A 22,182-nucleotide genomic window follows, 5' to 3' on the forward strand; every position below is an offset into this window, starting at 1 on the left:
CCCCTCCTCCCTGGAAGGATGCAGAGGCGGAAAGAAGGTGGGCAAAGTGATGGTCTGCCCGATGTGGAAGGGCGTGACAACCTTTGGCAAGAACGAAGGACGGGTCCTTAGAACCAACTTGTCCGGATGAACTGAAAGGAAAGGAGGTTTGGAAGAAAGAGCTTGGAGCTCACTCACTCTTCTGGCAGAGGTGATAGCTACCAGGAAAGCCGTCTGTGAAGTAAGACGATGTAAGGGACAGTTATGAAGGGGCTCAAAGGGAGAGCACATCAAATAAGTCAAGACAAGATTCAAGTCCCACTGAGGCATTATGAAAGGCACGGGAGGGAACGTGTGTGTAATGCCTTTGAAGAAACGGTTAACAACCGGGGTCTTAAAAAGAGAAGGCTGATCAGGAAGCCGTAAAAAGGCAGAGATGGCAGAAAGATAACCTTTGAGAGTGACCAGAGCAGAGCCTTGCTGGGCCAAAGACAAAAGAAACAGAAAAACCTCAGAAAGAGGGGCAGAAAGGGGATCCACAGCCTTTGCTGTGCACCATGCCACAAATTTGCTCCATCGGCCCGTGTATACCATTTTAGTGGAGGGACGCCAGGCTGACAGAATGACATTACAGACCTCGGGAGGAAGGTCGAAAGCCGTCAACTGTTGCTGCTCAATCTCCACGCATGGAGGTGGAGGCTGGACAGGTTCGGTGGAGGACCGTCCCCTGCTGCTGCGACAGAAGAACCTCCAGAAGAGCCAGACGGATCGGGGGATCTATGCTCATACTGAGTAGCTCGGGATACCATACCCTTGGAGCCCAGTCCAGAGCCACCAGAATGACTTGGGCCCGGTCACTCCTGATCTTCCTCAGCACTCTGGGCAGAAGTGGTATAGGTGGAAAGGCGTACAACAGACCGCAGCTCCACTCGCGACAAAAAGTGTCTCTGAGCGAGTGCCGCCTTGGAAATTCCAACGTGCAGAACTGATGACATTGCGCACTCTCTTAGGTGGCGAATAGATCAAACCAAGGCTCTCCCCAACGCAGAAAGAGACCTTGTGCAACGTCCGAGTTCAGACACCATTCGTGATCCATCAAGCACCAGCGGGTGAGTTCGTCCGCCCTGGCGTTCAGAGAACCTGCCAGGTGTTGAACCACCAGGGAAATGCCTTGATATTCCAGCCATGTCCAGAGGCGCAGAGCCTCCTGACATAGGGTCCAGGACCCCACCCCGCCCTGTTTGTTGCAATACCACATGGCAGTTTGATATGGAGCCGGGACTCTGCCGGAGACCAGAGGCCTCCCCATCCCAGGAGGGACGCATGCGTCACTACTGTGTGCTCCGGTTAGGGAAGGGAGAGGGATCTGCCATTGACCCAATCGCAATTCGTGAGCCACCATGCCCTCTGAGACCTGAACATGATCGGACAGGTTGGCCTAATGTTGCGCCCACTGGAACTTCAGGACCCACTGCAAAGCCTGCATATGCAATCTAGCATGTGTCACCAGCAGGATGCAAGAGGCTATCAGGCCCAGGAGCCAGAGGGTCACCCTGACCAAAACCCAGGATAGAGGCTGAAAGATCAGAATCATAGCCTGAATATCCCGGACTCGTTGCTCGGGAGGATATACCCGAAACAACGCCGAATCCAGAACCGCTCCGATAAAGGGGAGCTTCTGAGAGGGACTCAGGTGCGACTTCGGCCTATTGATGGAGAACCCCAGCAAGTGCAGGAGGTCGGCCGTAGTCTGGAGGTGGTTGATGACTGCCTGGAGCGAGCCCGCCTTCAACAACCAGCAGTCGAGGTAGGGGAAGACTGACACCCCAGACCTGCGCAGATGAGCTGCAACTACTGCCATCACCTTCGTGAACACCCGAGGAGCACTGGTAAGGCCAAAGGGAGCACAGCAAACTGAAAATGCTCCCGGCCTACCGTGAACCGCAGGTAGCGCCGGTGGGCCGGCAGGACGGGGATGAGTAAATAAGCGTCTGCAAGTCCAACGCCACCATCCAGTCTCCAGGGTCGATAGCAGTCAGGACCTGAGCCAGAGTTAGCATTTTGAACGTCTTTTTCCGGTGGAAGCAATTCATGTCCCGGAGGTCCAAGATGGGGCGAAGGCCCCCTTGTCCTTCTTGGGAACCAGAAAGTAGTGGGAATAACAACCACTCCCTACTTCATTCCCGGGAACGCACTGAATGGCCCCCTTGGCCAAGAGGGCTGTGACTTCCTGTCGGAGAAGAACCAAATGATCCCCCGACATGCGGTGGCACCGAGGTAGCATGGCTGGAGAGGAGGACTGACAATTAAGGGAGTAACCTCGGCAAATTATCTGCAGCAGCCCCTTGTCCAATGTAATTTCACGCCAGTGGGGGAGGTGGTCGCGGATCCTGCCACCCACTGGCGTGGGGTGCTCACTGAAGCTCAGATTAGGAAGGTTTGGAAGCGGAAGCAGTGGGGGCAGAGGTGGACGGACCTGCACACTGGTTCCCCGCCCCGCCCCTGTGGAAACCCCAACCACGGCCGCGCTGAGGCTGTTCGGTACAGGCTTGGTGGATGTGCATGCCTGGGCGCCTCTACCTTGGCCACGAAAGGAACGAAAACCAGGAGTGGCCTGGTTCTTAGCAGAAAGACCCAGGGACTTGGCCGTAGCCCGCAAGTCCTTAAAGCGCTCCAGGGCACTGGCAGCCTTGTCGCCAAACAGGCGGGTCCCATCAAAAGGCATGTCCATGAGTGAGCTCTGGACATAAGGCGAGAACCCAGTCGAACGCAACCAGGCGTGGCGCGGCAATGCCACAGTCATAGAAATTGCCCTGCCCAATGAGTCAGCGGTGTCCAACCCACACCGAATGGCACACTTAGCCGCATCCTTACCCTCAGCAATCGCCAGAGAAGTACGACTTCCTTACCTTCGGTAATTATGTATCTGGTAGAGACGATTCTAGCCGCAGATTCCTTAACGTAGAATTATCCCCAGGCGTGAGACTGGATCCGGAAACTTTTTTGCCCAGCATCCCTGCGCGCCGGGTGGACGGCATCACGTTACTCCGCCCAGGGGTAGTCCACTTACGTGACGTCAACGAGGTCACATAAGTCCCACCCCGGCGCGCCTAGTCAGTTTTCTTCGGAGAACTTTTCCGCGCCACAACGCGGAGCCATCAGACAAAACTGTGGGAGTATGGGAACAGTGTGCGGAAGAGCAGAAAAAGGAATGGTGACGAACAACACCGTAAGGAGCAGTGCCAGACACTGCAGTGCCCAAAGGCAGGGAAAAGAATAAAGAATAGAGCACAGCCCTAAGCAGCTACCCAGCTAGTATGTAGGCAGCCCCCCCTGGAGACAGGGAACATATATAAAAATGTCAATACAACATGTAGCAGGACTACAACCCCCACCAAGAACAATGAAGGGAAACCAGTCCCAAGACAAGCAGGAGTAACAATCTCCAAGGCAAACCCAGCACAGAGTGCGACAACCCCCCAAGGGGACATAGTGCAAAGGCACGGCCAGATGATCCCAATCCAGGGGACAGCAGAGGGGTCAGAACCCTTAGCAACAAAGGGAGGGGAGGGAGTGAGTGAGTGAGTGAAGGCAACCCCCAATCCAGGAGCAACCAGAGCAGAGGGGTACAGGAGAACCTATAAACACATCCTCCAATGCGTCAAGGAGGAGGAAAGGAACCTAAGAGACAAGACGAATCAACCTGACAGAAAGAGCGAAAGAAATCACTCACAGAATACACAGCCACCCACCGGAGGCGAGTGCAGAAGACCAACCAAGGGTCCTCGCAGAACGGGGAGGAAGGGCCGGCCGTGAAGGAATCTGCAGCTAGAATCGTCTCTATCAGATACATCGTTACCGAAGGTAAGTGACTCGTACATCTGATAGAGACTACTATACGCAGATTCCTTAACGTAGAATAGATACCCTAGCTATACCCAAGGGGAAGGAGGGTCTGCGAGAGGAACCCACCAGCCTGGACAGCACAGAGGGTCTCCCCTGGGACTAGGCCAACGGACAGGGCGAGGAGCCCCATTCCCCCAGGCAAGGGGAATCCCTACAAGCAGAACACCACCCACCCCAAGGAGGGGTTGTGGGAAGAAGGAAGAAGAGGAAGTCCGTCCACCCTCAACAGAGGAAACAAGACAAGGCAAGGGGAGGCCGAAGCACCCCACACCCGTACAAGGCAACAGAACCTCCATCTAAGGCCAAGGCAAGGAAGAGAAAGAAGAGCAACCTAAAGGCTCCAAGGAGATGAGGGAAAGAGAAGGCAGCCAAGCCCACCATAGCCAGAAGTCAAGAGACCAGACAGAATGGCGCAGACAGCAAGAAAGCAGTCAGAAACAGAGAGAGAGTAGCCCGGGGCACCCAGGAAAACCGGGCAGGCTGCGCCTGAAAGAAGAAGGAGCACAAAAGCCATGTCTACCCCCAGGACAGAGAACATGAAGGTAAAGAAGGGCCCGGACACCCCTCAGAGAGGGGCCCGCACACACAACCCAAAAAGAAGTAGAACCAGAGACAGGACGCCAGGACGCAGACAGCAGGCAGAGCAGGCGAACAGCGTGGCGACCCCGGAGAAGACCACCCAGGGGCGCCACCGAGGCATACCAATCCAGCAAAAGGAAATTGCAACATACGTAAATGCCATGGAGAGCAGAAGCCTGCAGGTGACCACAACTCCCCAGCATAGAACCAGCTATATAACAGCTACAACCACCCCACATAGGGTATGTTAAGTCCCAAAACATGGGAACCCTCTTAGGAAGAAACTTCCACAGCAGAGGACAACAGAAAGGACCATGGGTAAAAAACCCCGCAGAAGACTTGTCAATCAGCCAAAGAGAAAAAGCAGAAGGCCCAATCTCAGGGTCTACCTGGTGCAGATAACCCAAAGCAAAAACACACAGTCAAGGAGGGCCGTCCAACAGCCAACGGAACCACAGCCTCATCAAGGAGGACTCAAGCGGCCACGAAGCACACAGAACAACAACTAGGGCGACCCATCCAAAAGGAGGAACACCTCCAAAAATTAGATCAACCTACAGGTCACTGAGGGGGAGAAGAAGGAGGAGGAGGAGGAGGAGGCAGCTGTAGCCCTGCCAAGAAACTCCGGATGGCCGAGTCTGCCGGGGCATGGAACAAAAGAGTGCCATCGAAGGGAAGATCAACCAGCCGTTCACGAACATTTTCCGGAAACACACTGTCCCGAAGCCAAGCATGGCGTCGAAGGGCAACTGAAGAAGCCATGGCACGACCAAGCACCTCCGAGATGTCCAAAGCTGATCGAAGAATAAACGCCACCAGCTCCCGGGCATCCAACGCATAGTGCCGCAAATCAACCGGAGCATCCACCTGTGAAGTGGCAGATCCCAGGGACTCAGCCTAGTCCCACAAACAAGAGGTGGCCCTACCAACATACACAAAGTGTTAAGGGCCCGCAGAGCCGCACTGGTCGATGCAAACATATTGCGACCCCAAGAGTCCAGCCAACGAGCCTCCCGTGATGGTGGAGACAACAGCGGCGGCAGGGAGAAACAGACCGGCCGCGAAAAGCCCCCACAAAAGGGGGCTTGAGGCAGAGGTGTGGAAGGAAAGACACACCGGGTCACACGGTGCCAGTGCCGAAGGTGTTGGGGCACCAGATCCGCGTTACGGGGCGCCCCCAAGTCCCCGTAAGGGAAGTATGGAGCGAACCCTCAAAAGCAAGCGATACAAAAGGGGATGATGGATGGAGCATTTGAGCAAATCAAACACTCACCCCAGTCAACTGATCTGGGTTTAATCCATCACCATTCTTTAGCTCACTCGGCCACCCCAGTTCAGACATGGCTTTATGCAAATCAGTCTGACCCTGTGCCTCATGGGAACAGTCCAGCCTGAACTGCCAAGCCATGCCTTCCCTGGACCGGAAACAAGCATCCTGGGACCGGTTTCGGATTCATAATCCTCATCAGCCAGGCTATCTTGAATCCAGTGGCCAAGTGAGCAAGGGACTCACGTCTGAGCATACCCTGCCATACTTACGGTGAACAAAGCAATACAAAAGGGGATGATGGATGGAGCATTTGAACAAATCAAACACTCACCCCCAGTCAACTGATCTGGGTTTAATCCATCACCATTCTTTAGCTCACTCGGCCACCCCAGTTCAGACATGGCTATATGCAAATCAGTCTGACCCTGTGCATCATGGGAACAGTCCAGCCCGAACTGCCAAGCCATGCCTTCCCTGGACCGGAAACAAGCATCCTGGGACTGGTTTCGGATTCATAATCCTCATCAGCCAGGCTATCTTGAATCCAGTGGCCAAGTGAGCAAGGGACTCACGTCTGAGCATACCCTGCCACACTTAGGGCGAACAAAGCGATACAAAAGGGGATGATGGATAGAGCATTTGAGCAAATCAAACACTCACCCTCAAAAGCAAGCAGCAGCTCTCTCCCCCCAGAGCCCTGGTGGTTAACTTCCAGAAGATATCTGCAGGAAAATGGGCAACCGGATCACCCATGCGCAAAATACCCACAGCCGTGGACACAGCGCGAGCGAAGGCCGCATCCGCCTCCGTAGGGCCCCGCGGTGGGGAAAGCAGCTCCTCCGTGGGCGACGGCTGAAAGCTGAGGCGGCCGTCCCGAAGCCATTCGGGGTGGTCAAAGGCCAGGCCCGGATGTGAGAAAGAGGGACTGAGGAGTGGGGGACCTGTGGCTCCACTGGCGAAAACCGCGGCAACGGCGAGGAACCCTCCTTTGATGACGTCAGGGAAAAAGCCACGATGCTGCGGCCTGTCTGCGGCGAAGACAACACCAGCAGGCGTCCAACCTCCGGGGAAGAGGGGGTGTCCGAAGACGAGTCCATGACTCGACGCCTGTCCGGCGCCGTAGAGTCTGCAACCCGAGGCAGGACGTCATCATCGTCCGGCGTCAAGGAGACGCCGGACAGGCTTCCTCCATACCACACAGCGCAGGGGGGCTGGGCTGGAGCCGTAGTGGCTAGGGGAAGGCGTTGGTATGGCGCCGACTTGACCTCCAACGAGGCAGCCGCCTGCGTGGAGGGACGAGAGGGACCCGGGGAGTGACAAGGAGCCCCCCGCCAGCCACGACCCATTATGGGATGAGGGGGGTCCGCCGACCCATGTGGCGTCACAAAGGTTGACTCCGCCTCTGACGAGGCAGCTGCCTGCCCGGAGGGACAAGAGGGGACCGGAGGAGGACGATGGGGTCCCCCGCCAGCCTCGACCCATGACTGGACGAGGGGGGTCCGCTGACCCCTGTGGCGCCGCCAGGGCCAGCAGCTGCCGGTGCCGTAGCGGCGTCACCTCGGCCTCAGACAAGGCCGTCGCCTGGCAAGAGGGCCGAAAGGGGCTCGGGGATGCGGCCTGAGCCCCAGGGACCTCCCGGGACACCACAGGGACTCCGGCTGGAGTTTGAGGTGAGGCAGAGGAGCCGTGCTCCGAAGGAGGGACCCACGAAGGACCGCACCCCAACTGCACCACATCCTCCAAGCCTGGAGCCGAGCCAATTGGCACCGGGGCCGGAGCTGCCGGCGACGCCACGGAGTACCCCGCACAACGCAAGGGGTCTGCCGACATCCCAGAAGGGGAAGGAGGAGGGGGAGAAGCCAGCGAGGCCAAAGCGGCCGCATATGTCTCTATCTGGGCTCTCGAGCCCCCCCTGCCTGGGGGACGATACGCGGGGTCGCTTCACCGGCAGAGAGCCCATGCCCCCAACGGGCCGTAAACCAGCCCTCGGGGACAAACTGCGACAATTACCGACAGGGAAGTGACGCTCTTGTGGCATAGGAGAGGGATGAGGATGCCGACGACGATGGTTGCTTCGAAAACCTTCCGCAGAAGCTGATTGAGGTGACGAAGCCGATATGGACAAGCGAGCCGAGAGAAATTTCATCTGGCGCTCCCGCCGCGACTTCAACTGTTGGCATGCCTCGCAATCAGTGGAGCCGTGATCCTCCCCCAAACACCACATACAAATGAGGTGAGGCTCCGTCGCCGACACAAGGCGTCCACACGACGAGCACGTCTTAAAGCCCGAAGACATCCGCACACTGTTCCCACAAACACACCGCAACAGGGTAGGCGTGACAAATGCTGGACCTCCAGCAATTTCCTACACCGCTCCCGCATGGCCTTGGAGGACATGGCCCGACAATCCCGGGAGTCGTGATCGGTCTCAAGGCAGTAGAGGCAAATTTTGTGGGGGTCCGCCACCGACATATTATGGCAACAGAACCCACAAGACTTAAAGCCGGGCATCCCTATGTGCACCAGGAGAAAAAAGGGGGGAGACAAAAGTGCCAAATAGCAGTCAAAAAGTGACTTAGGTATGTGCTCAATCCGGATCTGCGCTTACTGGCGCGGAAAAAGAAAGAACTGCCGTCAGCGCGTATGGGTGGCGCCTTAGTACCATCCGTGACGTTATCTCGGCGCGGACGACGCCAGTGACGGACGCTGAGCCGCAGGATGCCACCTACTGACGCGCAGGGGTACTGCTAAGCAAAACTTTCTGGATCCAATCTGACGCCTGGGGATATTCTAAGGTAAGGAATCTATCCCTAACGTGTCTCTTTCAGATTACTCACCCGTAAGGGTCTCAAGGAGCTGGGGGTGAGGGGTTCACAGGTTCCAGCCCATCAAAGAGGGGGTCTGTCGAAGAGCCAGGTTTTGAGATTTACCCAACTTCCACGTTGACTTTGAGGGCAACGAAGAACGTCGTGAGGGGCTCTGCGAATGGTCCTGGGACCTCCCACACAAACATTACCTTGGGATTTTCAGAGTCCACCAACGTCAGACGGCAGGAAGCTTGAGGGATTGCTCCCTCTGCGCTTTTAGGTGCTTGCCGTGGCAGTTCTCACATGCTTTGAGTTGCGTCCTGGCTCCAGGAATCACAAACAGATCAAGTTGAGGGTCTGTCACCGACATTTGCAGATGACAGGCCTCACATGGTTTGAAACCAGCCGGTTTCTTGGGTGACATCCTCACACCAAGAGATGAAATCGCGAAAAAGTTGACAAAAAGTCAAAAAAGGCCGGTCAAAAAGTGACTGAGGGGTAGTTCAATCCAGATCAGCACTATCTGGAGAGGAAAGGACAGAACTGACATCAGCGCCACTGAGGTGGCACCTATATCGGTACTGCCCATGTCACTTCAGACGCTACCAACCAGCATTTAGAGGTGCTGCTCGGTAATCTTCTGGATCCAGTCTGATGCCCAGGGATATTAAAAGTTAAGGAATCTGCGGCTAGAAGTCTCTATGAGATATTCATTTTGAGGGCATGTACTCAACCGATACATGATATGTTCAAGAGCTGTAACCTTCTTAAGTCTTCAAGCAGTTGATTCTTCAAAGACGGCCAGTTAGCTGCACTCCACCTTTCAAGCTTCCCTGTGAGATAAATGCTTAGGCATTTTCATTTTGACTCATTCCATGACAGCCCGAAGCTTTCTTTAAGGTACTCCATCCCCTATTTGGGGGTTGATTTCTAGCATTGCTCATTGCTTTATTCGGTACCTGCCACTTTTTCGAACTGGTTGAGTGGCTTAAATAAGGAAGTTGGGAATAGTCAATAGAATGCCATTCACAAAGAGGCACAGATGATATATGCCCCCCACTACTCTGAATTCCAACCCCTTGATGTGTTGGTGTCCTCTTATAGCTATTACTATGAGTTCCACTGCAAAGACAAACAACGGGCTGGACAGTGGGAAATATTCTGTATTTTAACAGTGTGGTGCTTGTGCTTCCCATTTTAAAATGGAGGCTGCTATATTTTTCTGCTAATCTAAGACCAGCAGCATTCTCCCCTTCTATGAGGATCTCAGGACCAATTTTTGTCAGGAGTAGCAAGTGTACTGCATGACTATATTTTTCCATGGCATGACAGTATGATAAGACTTCGTAGCGTAAGACAGCAAGTATGCATCCAATAAATTCTCTTTTACTGGTATAATGCATTGATGATAAGAGGGTGATATTACTTTTGTTCAGTGTAGAGACAGACCTACATAAGACTCAGCTTCATGCTGAATAGAAAACGCAGGGTGTGCCGTATTGTGCCCTGACCCGGATATGGCGGTCTACAATCACAAGACACAGGAAGTAATGTCACTACTCAATTGTTCAAAATGTCTCATTCTGTATTGTTAACAAGATGGTTTCATAACTCTAGTAGTGCACACCCTCCCATATGTTGTTCTGCCTGCCAGCTCAGGCAGTGCTTAATTTGTAAAATAATGAGATCTGCTCAGAAGCCAGTAGTTGGCGCTATTAAAAGGTCAGAGTGCCAAATAGCAAGGCTGTGTGTAGGAAGCTGGCTTTTTATGTAGTGGGGAAATGTAAGGGTACACCATGCAAAATGTCCAGGTGACCCTTATTGGTTTACATGGCTTAATTTAATAATCCCAAGTGTTTTATTTGTGGTAGTGTGGTCCAGCAGCTTATGCTTCTCAGAGTGGAGTGTTAAGTATTTGTTGGACACACAGAGTAAATAAATGGTACACACACTCCAGAAGGAATCTGAGACCAACTTATAAACACATTTTTATATAAATTTAGACACCAAGATTATCGGAATCAGGTGAGTACGTTTCGAGTTATGGATTTTACAGGAAAACAGTAAAATACACGAATAATGATTTTTGAGGTATGAGCCTTAAATGCAGTAATGTTATCCTATGGGAAGAAAGACAAATACTGCAAAAACATACTTATAGTCGAAGTTCGTGAGTGCCCTTTGAAACTTAAGGTGCTAGAGGGCCAAGGTCCAAAAAACTACCAGTAGTTTTAGTCTACCAGCCCCAGAAAGCAATGGGCACGTGAAAACAAAGTCTGCAAGGGGGGACAAGTCCAAAAGAACTCAAAGGAGGACTAGGCTAGTGAGGGTCTTTAAAACAAGGGGGCGCAGTCGGTTGCTGTGAACGTGGGCTGTGGGGCTTGGGTCCAGAGGTGTTTGGCCTGCTGGCCACTTGCCTTGGAGGTTCTCGGTTTGACCTGTAGAGGGGAGGAAAATACGACAGCAGGGCCACTCTCAGTGTGAGCCTCACCAGTCCTGAAGTCCCTCGCCATGCATGTCAGCTTTCGGTGGTGGGGCCCGGGCTGGACATTAACAAGCCTTGGTTGCTGCAAGTGCTCCTGTACCCAGGATATTGGTGCAAGGGGGCTTCTGGATGGTCTAGCGCCTCGAAACTCGGTGGAGGGACAGGACTGACCTTATGGAACCATGAAAACATCTACATGGCCAGCAAAATGATGTACCAGACAAGCGTGGTTTGTGCCTGTAGATTTAGGGGATTGGCTCCTCTACCCCAAGGGAGATGCTAAGTGGTTGTTGAAGCGCTGGAAAGTCCTTCAAGGGTTTGGTGAGTATGTGCATCTTCTGGAACAGTCAGTCTTTGTGACTGTCGATGAGCAAGCAGCCAGGCAGGGTTTGGCACCATGTTCAGTGCAGGTATTCTGTTCTCATCGTTGTCGATTCACTTAGTCTTTATTCAGTTCCAATGTAGATGAATCTGTTGGTCTGGTGTTGGGGACCCTCTAAACACTGAATTTAGGGGCATTTAGGGTAGTAGTCAAGGTCCAAAGACTTACCCCTGGGGTGTTTACACCCCTTATATCACCACTTCCTGCCAGGATAACCCTGACCCAGAGTTCCAAGTTTCACAAAAACCAAGATAATAAACCCCTTCGTTGGTGTACCTAGCCTGTGTGACACACCTTCTGACTATCTAATTTCCCTCCTGCTCTGGTGCTAAACGGGCCCCAGAGGAAGGGTAGCGTTCCTCAGGTCAGGGGGGAAGCTGTTGTCACATATCACAGGCGGCATAGACTTTGAAGCCTCAGGCCTTGATACACTAAAAGACTAGCCATCCTGCTGGAGGTGTGAACACCTTCCAACAGAGCAGGCATTGTGTTTGACCTCTAAAGAGCATGGGCTTTCCCGTGAAGGGAGGCAGAAATTCATCTGTGGTGGCAGACTGGAAGACTTGTGGTACACAAAGCAAGCGAGAGAAGTTGCTCGCTCGTTGAAGGGCCGAGAGAACTTCAAGAGGGGAGTGCACCCTCATGTGTTGAAGCACTATTTCACAAAAAGTACTTCCCTGGTTACTTAACTGTTGGGACAGGTTAAGTTTTGAGGACAATTCCTGAACTAACACTGGTGGAAAACCCTACGTGAAACTATGAATATTACACCACTATGAAGTGGGGCTCCAGCAGACTGAAACATGTTGGCAATAGGGTCTTAGGACCATAATATCCCATTTGACCCAAATTTTCCTTTTTAATATCCCTGGCAGATCCTGGAATAAAGGGAAACTGGGATCTGACAGTGGATTTTTAAATCTTTATCCCCCTGGCCAAAAACATCTTACTAAGTGCTCCCTGAAATATGGTCGAGACCACCCTGACTTCTAGGCGTCAGAGTGTCCCGATGATGAAGCATGACACCGCTAGGGTGTGTGAGGGAATATAAAACAAAAGGACGTGCCTCCTTTCCCACTTCATAGTGGTGTAATATGCATAGCTTCACGTAGGGTTTTCCACCAGTGTTAGTTCAGGAATTGTCCTCAAAACCTAACCTGTCCCAACGGTTAAGTAACCAGGGGAGTACTTTTTTGTGAAATAGTGGCAGACTGGAAGACACCAGTCAGCCAGCACACTATGTGACTAGTAGGATTTTAGGACGTACCTCTAATGTGCCCTCTGGGTGCATGCCATAATAAATCCGATACAGGCATCAGCATAGATGTATTAAGACAATCTGTTTGATACCCAAAACCATTATTCTCAGTGAAGCCATCATGTAGCTGGGTAAGACGTAATGACCAGTGCCCAGTAAATGCCCTTAAGAGGGCGTGCTGATCACTTGTCTAGCAATAGAACCAGGCATTATAGGGACACATCTGCTCATACATATGGGCTGTCGAACAAGTTACTTACCTTTGGTATTGATATATCTGTAAGAAACATAGGTTAATTATGAATTCCTTACATTAGAATATTCCCCAGGCATCAGACTGGATCCCGAAAGTTTTTCGTCAGCAGGCACTGGATTACTCCGCGGCCGTCGTGGTCGCCAGAACAATGTCCCGGAAGTTACTTACACGCCGCCCTTGCGCGTTGATGTCAGTTCTGTACTAGACTTTCCACGCCAGGAACGGAGAGCCATGCAAGACACTGACTACTGGTGCACAAAACTAGGGCCCTGAAAGGATGTCCTTAACCCTAGTCCGGCTGAACAGCCAGAAAGCGAGGCTTGGAAGACAGAGCTTGGAGCTTACTCACCCTGCACGCAGAGGTGATGGCCACCAGAAAGGCAGTTTTGAGAGTTAAGTCTGAGAGGACAGATATGTACCAGCTCGAAGGGAGCGCACATAAGATAGGTTAACACCAAGTTCAAGTCCCACTGAGGCATTACGAAGGGAACAGGAGGAAACAGATGACTAATGCCCTTAAGAAATCTATTTGCAACAGGGGACTTGAAAAGAGAAGGCTGATCAGAAAGCCTGAGAAAGGCTGAAATGGCCGAGAGGTAGCCTTTAAGAGTGCCCAGAGCAGAGCCCTGATGGGCCAAAGAAGGAGGAACAAGACAACCTCAGAAAGCGCGGCAGAAAGGGGATCCACAGCCTTTGCTGTGCACCATGACGCAAACTTATTCTATTTGCAGGTGTATACCGTCTTAGTGGAGGGACGCCTGGCTGCCAAGATTACATCACAGACTTCGGGAGGCAAGTCAAATGACGTCAATTACCCCCGCTCAATCTCCACGCATGGAGGTGGAGGCTGGACAGGTTCGGGTGGAGGACCGTCCCCTGCTGCTGCGACAAAAGATCCTACCGTAGAGGCAGTCGGATCGGAGGATCGATGGCCATGTTGAGCAGCTCGGGATACCAGACTCTCCATGCCCAATCCAGAGCCACAAGAATGACTTGGGCCCAGTCGTGCTTGATCTTCTTCAGCACTCTGGGCAGAAGTGGTATAGGCTGAAAGGAGTATAGAAGACCGCAACTCCACTTGCGACAAAAAGCGTCGCCTAGCGAGTGCCGCCTTGAGAATTCTAACGCGCAGAACTGCTGACATTGCGCATTCTCTTTGGTGGCGAATAGATCTAACCAAGGCTCTCCCCACTGCAGAAAGAGACCTTGCACCACCTCCGAGTGAAGACGCCATTCGTGTTCCATCACGCACCTGTGGCTGAGTTTGTCCGCCCTGGTGTTCAGTGAACCTGCCAGGTGTTGAACCACCAGGGATATGCCCTGATGTTCCAGCCATGTTCACAGGCAGAGAGCCTCCTGACATAGGGTCCACGACCCCACCCCGCCCTGTTTGTTGCAGTACCACATGGCGGTGTTGTTGTCCGTGAACACCAGCACTACTCTTCCCCAGACAGAGGGAAGGAGTGCCTTTAGTGCAAGATGGATCGCCCGAAGCTCCAAAAGGTTGATGTGGAGCTCGGACTCCGCCTTAGACCAGAGGCCTCTGATCCCTGCCTCTCCCATATGGCCGCCCCATCCCAGAAGGGATGCGTCTGTCACCACTGTGTGATCTGGTTGGGAAAGGGAGAGGGATCTGCTGTTGACCCAATCCTGTTTAGTGAGCCACCACTGCAATTGTCGCGCAGTGCGCTCCGAGATCTAGATGTAATCGGACAGATTCTCCTGATGTTGCGCCCACTGGAACTTCAGGTCCCACTGCAAAGCCCGCATATGCCATATGGCATGATCCACAAGCAGGATGTAGGAGGCCATGAGGCCCTGCAGCCTCAGGGTCATCCGGACCGAAACCTGGGATAGAGGCTTAAAGATCGGAATCATAGCCTGAATATCCCAGAGTCGCTGTTCGGGAGGATAAATCCCAAACTGCTTTGTGTCCAGAACAGCTCTGATGAAAAGGAGCTTCTGAGAGGGAATCAGGTGCGACTTTGGCACGTTGATGGAGAACCCTAGCAAATACAGGAGGTTGGCCATAGTCTGGGGGTGGGAGACGACTGCCTGGGCAGAGCCCACCTTCAACAACTGATCTGTGCAGATGAGTTGCAATCACCGCCATTACTTTCGTGAACACCCGAGGGGTGCTTGTAAGGCCAAAGGGGATCACAGTAAACTGAAAGTGATCGTGGCCTATTGTGAACCGCAGGTAACGCCGGTGGGCTGGCAGGACGAGGACGTGAAAATAAGCATTCTGCAAGTCCAACGCTACTAACCAGTCTCCAGGGTCGAGGGCAGACAGGAGCTGAGCGAGAGTCAACATTTTGAACTTCTCCTTCCGGAAGAAGCGGTTGACGTTCCTGAGGTGCAAGATAGGACGCAGGCCTTTGTCCTTCTTGGGCATCAGAAAGTAGTGGGAACAGCAACCCGACCTACTTCTGGGGCAGGAACGCACTTGATGGCCTCCTTAACCAAGAGGGACGAAATTTTCTGTTGGAGAAGGGCCAGGAGATCCTCCGACATGCGATGGTACTGGGGTGGCAAGGAGGGAGGGGTAGTCTCGAAGGGGAGGGAGTAGTCCCGTCGGACTATCTATAAAACCCACCTGTACGACATGATGGTGCACCAGTGGGGGAGGTGATGTCAAATCCTGCCACCCACTGGCATTTGGTGGCCCTGGAAGGTCGGACTAGGAGGGTTTGGAGGCGGATGCAGAGGGGGATGTGGTGGACTGGCCCGCTTGGTGGCCCCCAGAACCACGCCGGTGGTTTCCACATCGACAGCTGCGCTGGGTCTAAACAGCCTGCCCCGGCCTGTGTCTCTGGGCGGGATGTAGTGGGGCACACCTTCCGCAGCCACCAAAGGGGCAAAAGGCAGACTGCATAGGGCGGGCGATGGAGAGGCCCAAAGACCTGGCCGTGGCCCGAGAGTCTTTAAAGCGCTCTAGTGCGTTGTCTGCCTTGTCGCCGAAAAGGCGTCGGCCATAAGTGTGGCTGGGACATCCCCGGAAAAAAACAGTTGGACGTAACCATGCATAGTGCCGAAGGGATACTGGCGTGGTAATCATCTTGCCAAGTGCGTCGGTGGTATCCAACCCACAGTGGATGGTAAACTTCGCTGCGTCTCTCCCCTCGATGACTGCACAGGAGAGCACGGCCAGGCCCTCCTCCGGGCACTGAGGCAGCACTTGGCCATCGTATCTCACACAGAGTGGGAATAACGGCCCAACACACATGCAGTGTTTACCACTTGCAGCCCAAAGCTGGAGGAAGAAAACATCTTCTTCCCAAGTTGGTCCAGCTTCTTGGAATCTCTTTCAGGTGAAGCTGTAGGGAAGGCGCCTTTGGACGTAGAGGCTTGTACCACCAAGCTCTCAGGGGTAGGGTGTTGGGAGAGGAAAGGGGGGTTCCCAGGGGCCGGGCGGTGGCGTTGGGCAACCATCCTATTCATAGGAGCCTCTGTGTTGGGCCTGGACCAGGTGCCCAAAAGGATGTCCGTTAGGGATTCATTGAATGCAGCAGGGGCTCCGAAGAGCTCGCTGCCAGCTGAAGCATCTCTGTCAGGAGGTTAGTACTGACTGCCACCGTAGGAAGCAAGAGGTGGAGAGCCTTGGCCGCCTTACCCAACAACACTGTGTATGACGGTCCCTTCTCTGTAGCCACGATAGGAGGAGGCAACATGCCTAGGTTTGGGGAGGTAACCAGACAACTGGCATCCCCTGGTTCCTCTCTCCTGTCCGGCGCATACTCCAGCTGGTCTGTCAAAGGGTCACCACACCCCTCCCAGTCTTCCTCACCCTCCTCTGGCTGCCAATCTGGATGAAAATGGTCAGGGTGGAACACAGGGACAAAAGTACCCATTGGCACCGCATCTGGCATCAGTCGACGCCGGTCCGACTCTGTGTTCACATCGGGGTGGAAGCCGGGGTCGATGCCAGCTGAGGGTCCACCCGGCGTCTAACGTGGTGCCAGTAGATACGGTGCCGGTGTAGGTGTAACACCGATCCGGATCCGGAGCCAGGCCTGGATCCAAGGGGGCCCTGCAGTGCAGAGGCAGGATCTGCCGGCATCAAAGGCCGAGGGCCCCTAACCAAGTCCACAGGGCCCGATAGCGCGCCGGCAGAGTTGGGCTGCCCAAAGATGGCCTGCATCGCTTTGTAAAATTTACGAAGCTGGACAGGGGTCGCTCCCGGTCCCGGAAAGGCAGAAGTCAACCCTGAACGCTCCGCATGTGGATATGGTGGTCCATAGTGAGTGATGCGTCCCGTATGATGCCAAGGTTTTGTGGGTGGTCCGTCGGGGTGGGAGGAGTTCCTAGCGCAGGGAGTCACTAGATATCTTTAATGCGGAGGGGTGGATCCAAGCATGAGGACTTATGTCTTGTCTGAGTTGAGCTTAAGGCAGCTGTTCTTCATCCATGTGGCAACGGCTTTCATTCCTTCTTGGAAGTTGTGCCCAGTGACGTTGGGTTCGTTGCTGAGGGAGAGGCTCAACTGTGTGTTGTTGGTGTTGAGTCCATGGTTCAGGGCGATGGTTGCGAGGGGGCCATGTAGACACTGAAGAGGGTGAGGCTGAGAGAGGAGCCGTTGGGCAGTCCGCATTTGGTCTCTGTCGGTTCCGAGAGGTATGGCGGAAGTCTGACCCATTGTGTTCTGCCTGTGAGGGATACAGTTAAAACTAAGAACAGGTGGATACGCTTGAAAAATCTATAGAATAAAGTCTGCCAGGCCTGAAAAAATTTGAGGGAGTGAGTTCTGGATCTGCATCAGAAAGCACAAAATCAAAGGAACTGACAACGTGCAATGGTGGCGTTTAAGAAGGGGCACTGACATTACATCCAGGGCTGGATGGATCAGAAGTAGAGCTGTACAACACCACCTATTGATGTGCAAGGGAATTGCAGTCTGGCACCTGGGAGCTTTAACAAGGTGAAAAACCTGCAATTGGGAGCATTAATCAGAAATGAACCAGTTACCTTCGATAATGCCTTTTCTGAGAGATACTCTATCTCATCGCAGAATCCTTATTTTTGAACAGACCACACGCCTCAGCCTGGATATGGAAAATCTAGGGCAACACCTCGGTCAGGTAGGTGGTGTCGAAGGTTTCATGTCGATCACACCGAATGTGACAACCAAAGTGCCTATATAGACGCCACATTAGTGTGCTGCCATCAGTTTCTTTAGTGACTTATTCCGCTCCCATGGACACTGAGCAATGTCAGAATGGTTGTGACCAGTGCTGAAGCTAAGATGGACCTCCCAGAGGAGGGAGTGCAGTTCATAGAACGGGGAGGAAGGGAGGGTCAAAAGGAATCTGCAGTTAGATTACGTTTCTACCAGAAAAGGTGTTACTTTCACCGAAGTTAAGTAACTTGTTCTTATGGAAGAGACATCAAGCCACAAATTCCTTACCTTAAACTAGATACCACACCAATAACCTCCCCGGAGGAGGGACCACGAATGGACTAAAAGCTCAATTCTAGCAGGACAGAGCAGGCAAATGTCCCTCTCAACAGACTGGACTGTCTAAAAGTAGGGAAGTGTCCCTTTTTGACATGGTCACCCCTACTTTTTGCCCACTGGTACTGATGTTCTTGACTGGATGTCCACTGGATCCCTGCTAAATAGGCTCCAGTGCCAGGGCTCCTTTCCCTAAAAACTAGAACTAGAACAATTGTACCCCAATTGGAAAGGACGCTAGCACTCTTGTGAGTCCCTGATAAATGATACCTATGCTATCCAAGGCATGGATACTAAAAAGGGTCCCTATGGGGTGCAGCATGTATTAAGCCACCCAAAGGGTCCCAAACAAAAATTGCAAGCAGACTGCTATTGAAGGAAACCACATGAAAACACAACATTGCACACTCCCTGTATGCAAGGCCCAAGTACACTACATGTTTTATATGCAAGTCACACCCTACAGCAGGACTTAGGGCCCTAAGGGAGGGCGCAATATATTACTTGTGAGGGCACATCTGCATGAGCAGATATGCCCCTGTGATGTCTAGTTCATTCCTAATGTATAACAAAAACAATTTCTCAACAGGTAATGTTTAATTAGACCGAAGTATCAGCACTGTTTTCAATAAATGGGGGTTTAACCCGAAAGAACTTGTGCATGAGTGCTCGTGAGACTTACGGTGATACTGTTCCTTGTATTACTTTGCCCTAAATACAAATTACTTCGTGCATCTTTCACCAATCCTTGAGTCTCTCTTCTCCTCCCATTTTGCAATTTGACGTGCATGTTTTTATTTAACGGTCTTATAAACACTTCCTGTTGAGACATTGTTTTTTTTATACACTATTATCACTCAGGTCTCAACTGGGTATACGGGAGATCTCCTGTTGGTTGATTTTAGTTAATTACTAAGACATTGAAAGTGATCAGTAAGCCATTTTAAAGGTATGTACTGGGCACTAGCAACAACAAAACAAGTATCCCCTGGTGGGTAATGGTATTCAAGGTGCAGGGAGTTGGTTCAGTGTGATGTGCGGTCAAGCAACACTGCATTGCCACACATAACAATGCTAACCCAACTTGTTCCCTCGCTGGGAGGAGCTGTTGGTATTTGGGAACACCTTTGAAAGAAGGGTTATTAGTCAAAGCCTGTAATGTATGGATGATGACGAGTGTGTTAGTGAGGCCAAGTAGTATGGTCATCACTGCACAGTATGTAAAAGAAACATGCAACTAATACCAGTACTATTCATTTTCTTCCTACTCACTCGCTCTAGTACATGAGGAACTCCTCGTGTACGATCTACTAGGTACTGTTGAAGCCTGGTTAGTCCGAATTATTGGGTGAGTACCCAGAGTCTCTCTGCTACTTTGTTACGTGCCACAAGGGCTGAAGTTCACGCTAGTTCACCTCGTACACTCACCATGTGGCACCAATTTTAACTGATTTGTATGTGTTTTTATTTCATGTACACCACTGAGTATTAAGAGTCACCTTCACAAGGGAAACGAGAAGATACACACACTTGAAATTGTATTGATTTAATCAGTGTCACATTTTCTCCCCTCACAGGCAGTTCCAGTACTACCAGGTACTCGACTAGTTAGTTGTATGGTTGATGTGAGAATGCATCCACGTCACGATTTCTGAGTTGTCGATAGATTTCTTTTCTGGCCCTGATGAATCGCCTGTAGACTATACACCGAGCGAGACACATGTTGACCTGTAACCAATAAGTTTATCCTAAGACATAAGCTTAGCCGAGCGCCTTATTATTTGTTTTTATTTAGGGTTGGAGACCCTTTGATTAAAAGCTGCTGTCGCTGGTACTCCCAACCCTATTTTAGATTCACTCAAAAAATATTCATCTACACATACTTGGCCCCTCACCCCCACTTCCCCTTACAGCTGTTGGAAAAAGATCTCCGCTAAAGTGCCCCTACTATAGGGAGCCCGTCGGGGATTGCACCACCGACCTGACAAGGAGCAGCCCAATGATGAAGCATGACACCCTACTGGGTGTGTGAGGGTGTTATAATCCAATAAATGGATTCCCAACTTTGAACCACACTGGTCGGGTTGGTTTAGGTTCCCTTCTTTCTGACTCTCATCCCTTAGGAACAGCATCAACTTTTCTTTATACAATATTTGGGGTGGTCAAAGTCGCCTTAACTACACAGCTCCTAGTAGAGGAATGTCTAAGGAGAAAGAAGGCATCCCCCGGGGCCAGGCAATGCCTGTGATAAATAGAGCACAGGGGGCCCTGTTTCAGGTTTAGCCCAAGCACCCAGTAGGACAACGAAAAGAGTGTCACTATAAGGAAGTACAGGCTCAACGTTAGACTGGTCAGGATGTAGAATGCCAATTAAAGGGGTTTTTGACAATTCCACAGATGAAAGTTGTAAATCCAGTATGACCAAAACTCGATTGAGCAAGTCCGCCAAAGAGCAGATCACCTCCTCAGCTAAACCACCAGGAGACAGGAGGCTGGAGAAGATTCCAAGCCACGGGCATCACCCAAGTCAAGTAACCGGTTAGACTGCATAGGGAGGGGAGCAGTCTCTGAAATAGGAGGGGGACACACCTCACCATCTCACCTCCACAACCATGGTCCTCAGAAGGAAAAACTAGAGAAAGGGAGTCTGAGACAGCTGGCTACACTGCCGCCAGATCCGATGCCGTAACAGAAACCAGTCAATGTTGAGAAGGCGACGCCTCAACAGCAGAAGGTGCATCGATCGGCACCACTATGACAGCCGGCAGACAAGAGCCTGACACCAACATCCAAGTCGACAGACCAGAAGGTGAGGCCTCAACGGGCTGTGCACCAGAGTCGCTAAGAAGTCAGACACAGGAAGCCGACCTGAAGTCGGGGGAGAACCCGCTAGCAAGGTCACAGGCACAACCTCATGCACTTCTGTTGGGCCCAAGTGCACTCTAGAGGGAAGTGACGATCCAAGAATAGAATTAAGAGTTTGAGAATATTGCCTCATCTGGATCAAAGATGCCCCGACCCCAGGATAGATGGAGAGACGCATGGCAGATCCATGCTGCAACACTTCAACAGAAGAGTGCGGACCAGCAGAAGGCAACAAATGTGGACAGCGCCGCAACTTCGACCGCCAACACCGAGACTTACGTCCGGACGTCAAGGGGAATTATGCCCGTGGGAACGGCTCCTAGCGCGGACATTCCGTCATTCCATAGATTGTGTAGGGAATTGAGGACGACGAGAAGACTCTGATGACTGTGACATTTGCGCTGCAAGGAGCTTCACGTGACGTTCCCTGTGCGCGTTCGGTTGGAGTTGGCGACAGAGGTCGCACTCTTTGGACTTATTGTCCTCACCCAGGCACCACATGCAAACTGAGTGAGGGTCCGTGGCAGACATCTGTTGTCCACAGGACTCACAAGGCTTTAACCCCAAGGACACTGAAGAAGGGCAGAAAAAGGGCACACTGCTCCATTGACGAAAAAACATCAAGTAGGCTGAAAAACAGCAGGAGGGCTGCCTTATAGGGACTCCGTTGACGTCACATTCGGAGACAACGTTGCAATGGAGTTGCTCTACGCCCTCTACCGACGAGCAGAAGTATTGCTGAAAAAAAAATCTAGATCCAGTCTGGCGACTGGGGAGGATCCTAAGATAAGGAATCTGTGGCTAGATGTCTCTATCAGATAAAACAAATATGCTGAATGGTGGCTTATCCTTTATCAAGCAGACTTTGACTGAATAACCCATGTACATAGTGAATATCTATCTTACAAACAAGTCACTCATTCGAAAAAGATCTGCAACATTA

At 52.0% G+C, this 22,182-nt stretch overlaps 1 protein-coding gene across 1 annotated transcript in view; it reads right to left on the reverse strand.

Annotated features, from left to right (window-relative positions):
- The window catches only part of VPS13A (vacuolar protein sorting 13 homolog A), a 2,196,319-nt gene that overhangs the window by 101,836 nt on the left and 2,072,301 nt on the right, over positions 1 to 22,182 (reverse strand). The window lies entirely within an intron of this gene.

The sequence above is a fragment of the Lissotriton helveticus genome, chromosome 2_1 (genome assembly GCF_964261635.1).
Source record: "Lissotriton helveticus chromosome 2_1, aLisHel1.1, whole genome shotgun sequence".
NCBI classification, from domain to species: domain Eukaryota; kingdom Metazoa; phylum Chordata; class Amphibia; order Caudata; family Salamandridae; genus Lissotriton; species Lissotriton helveticus.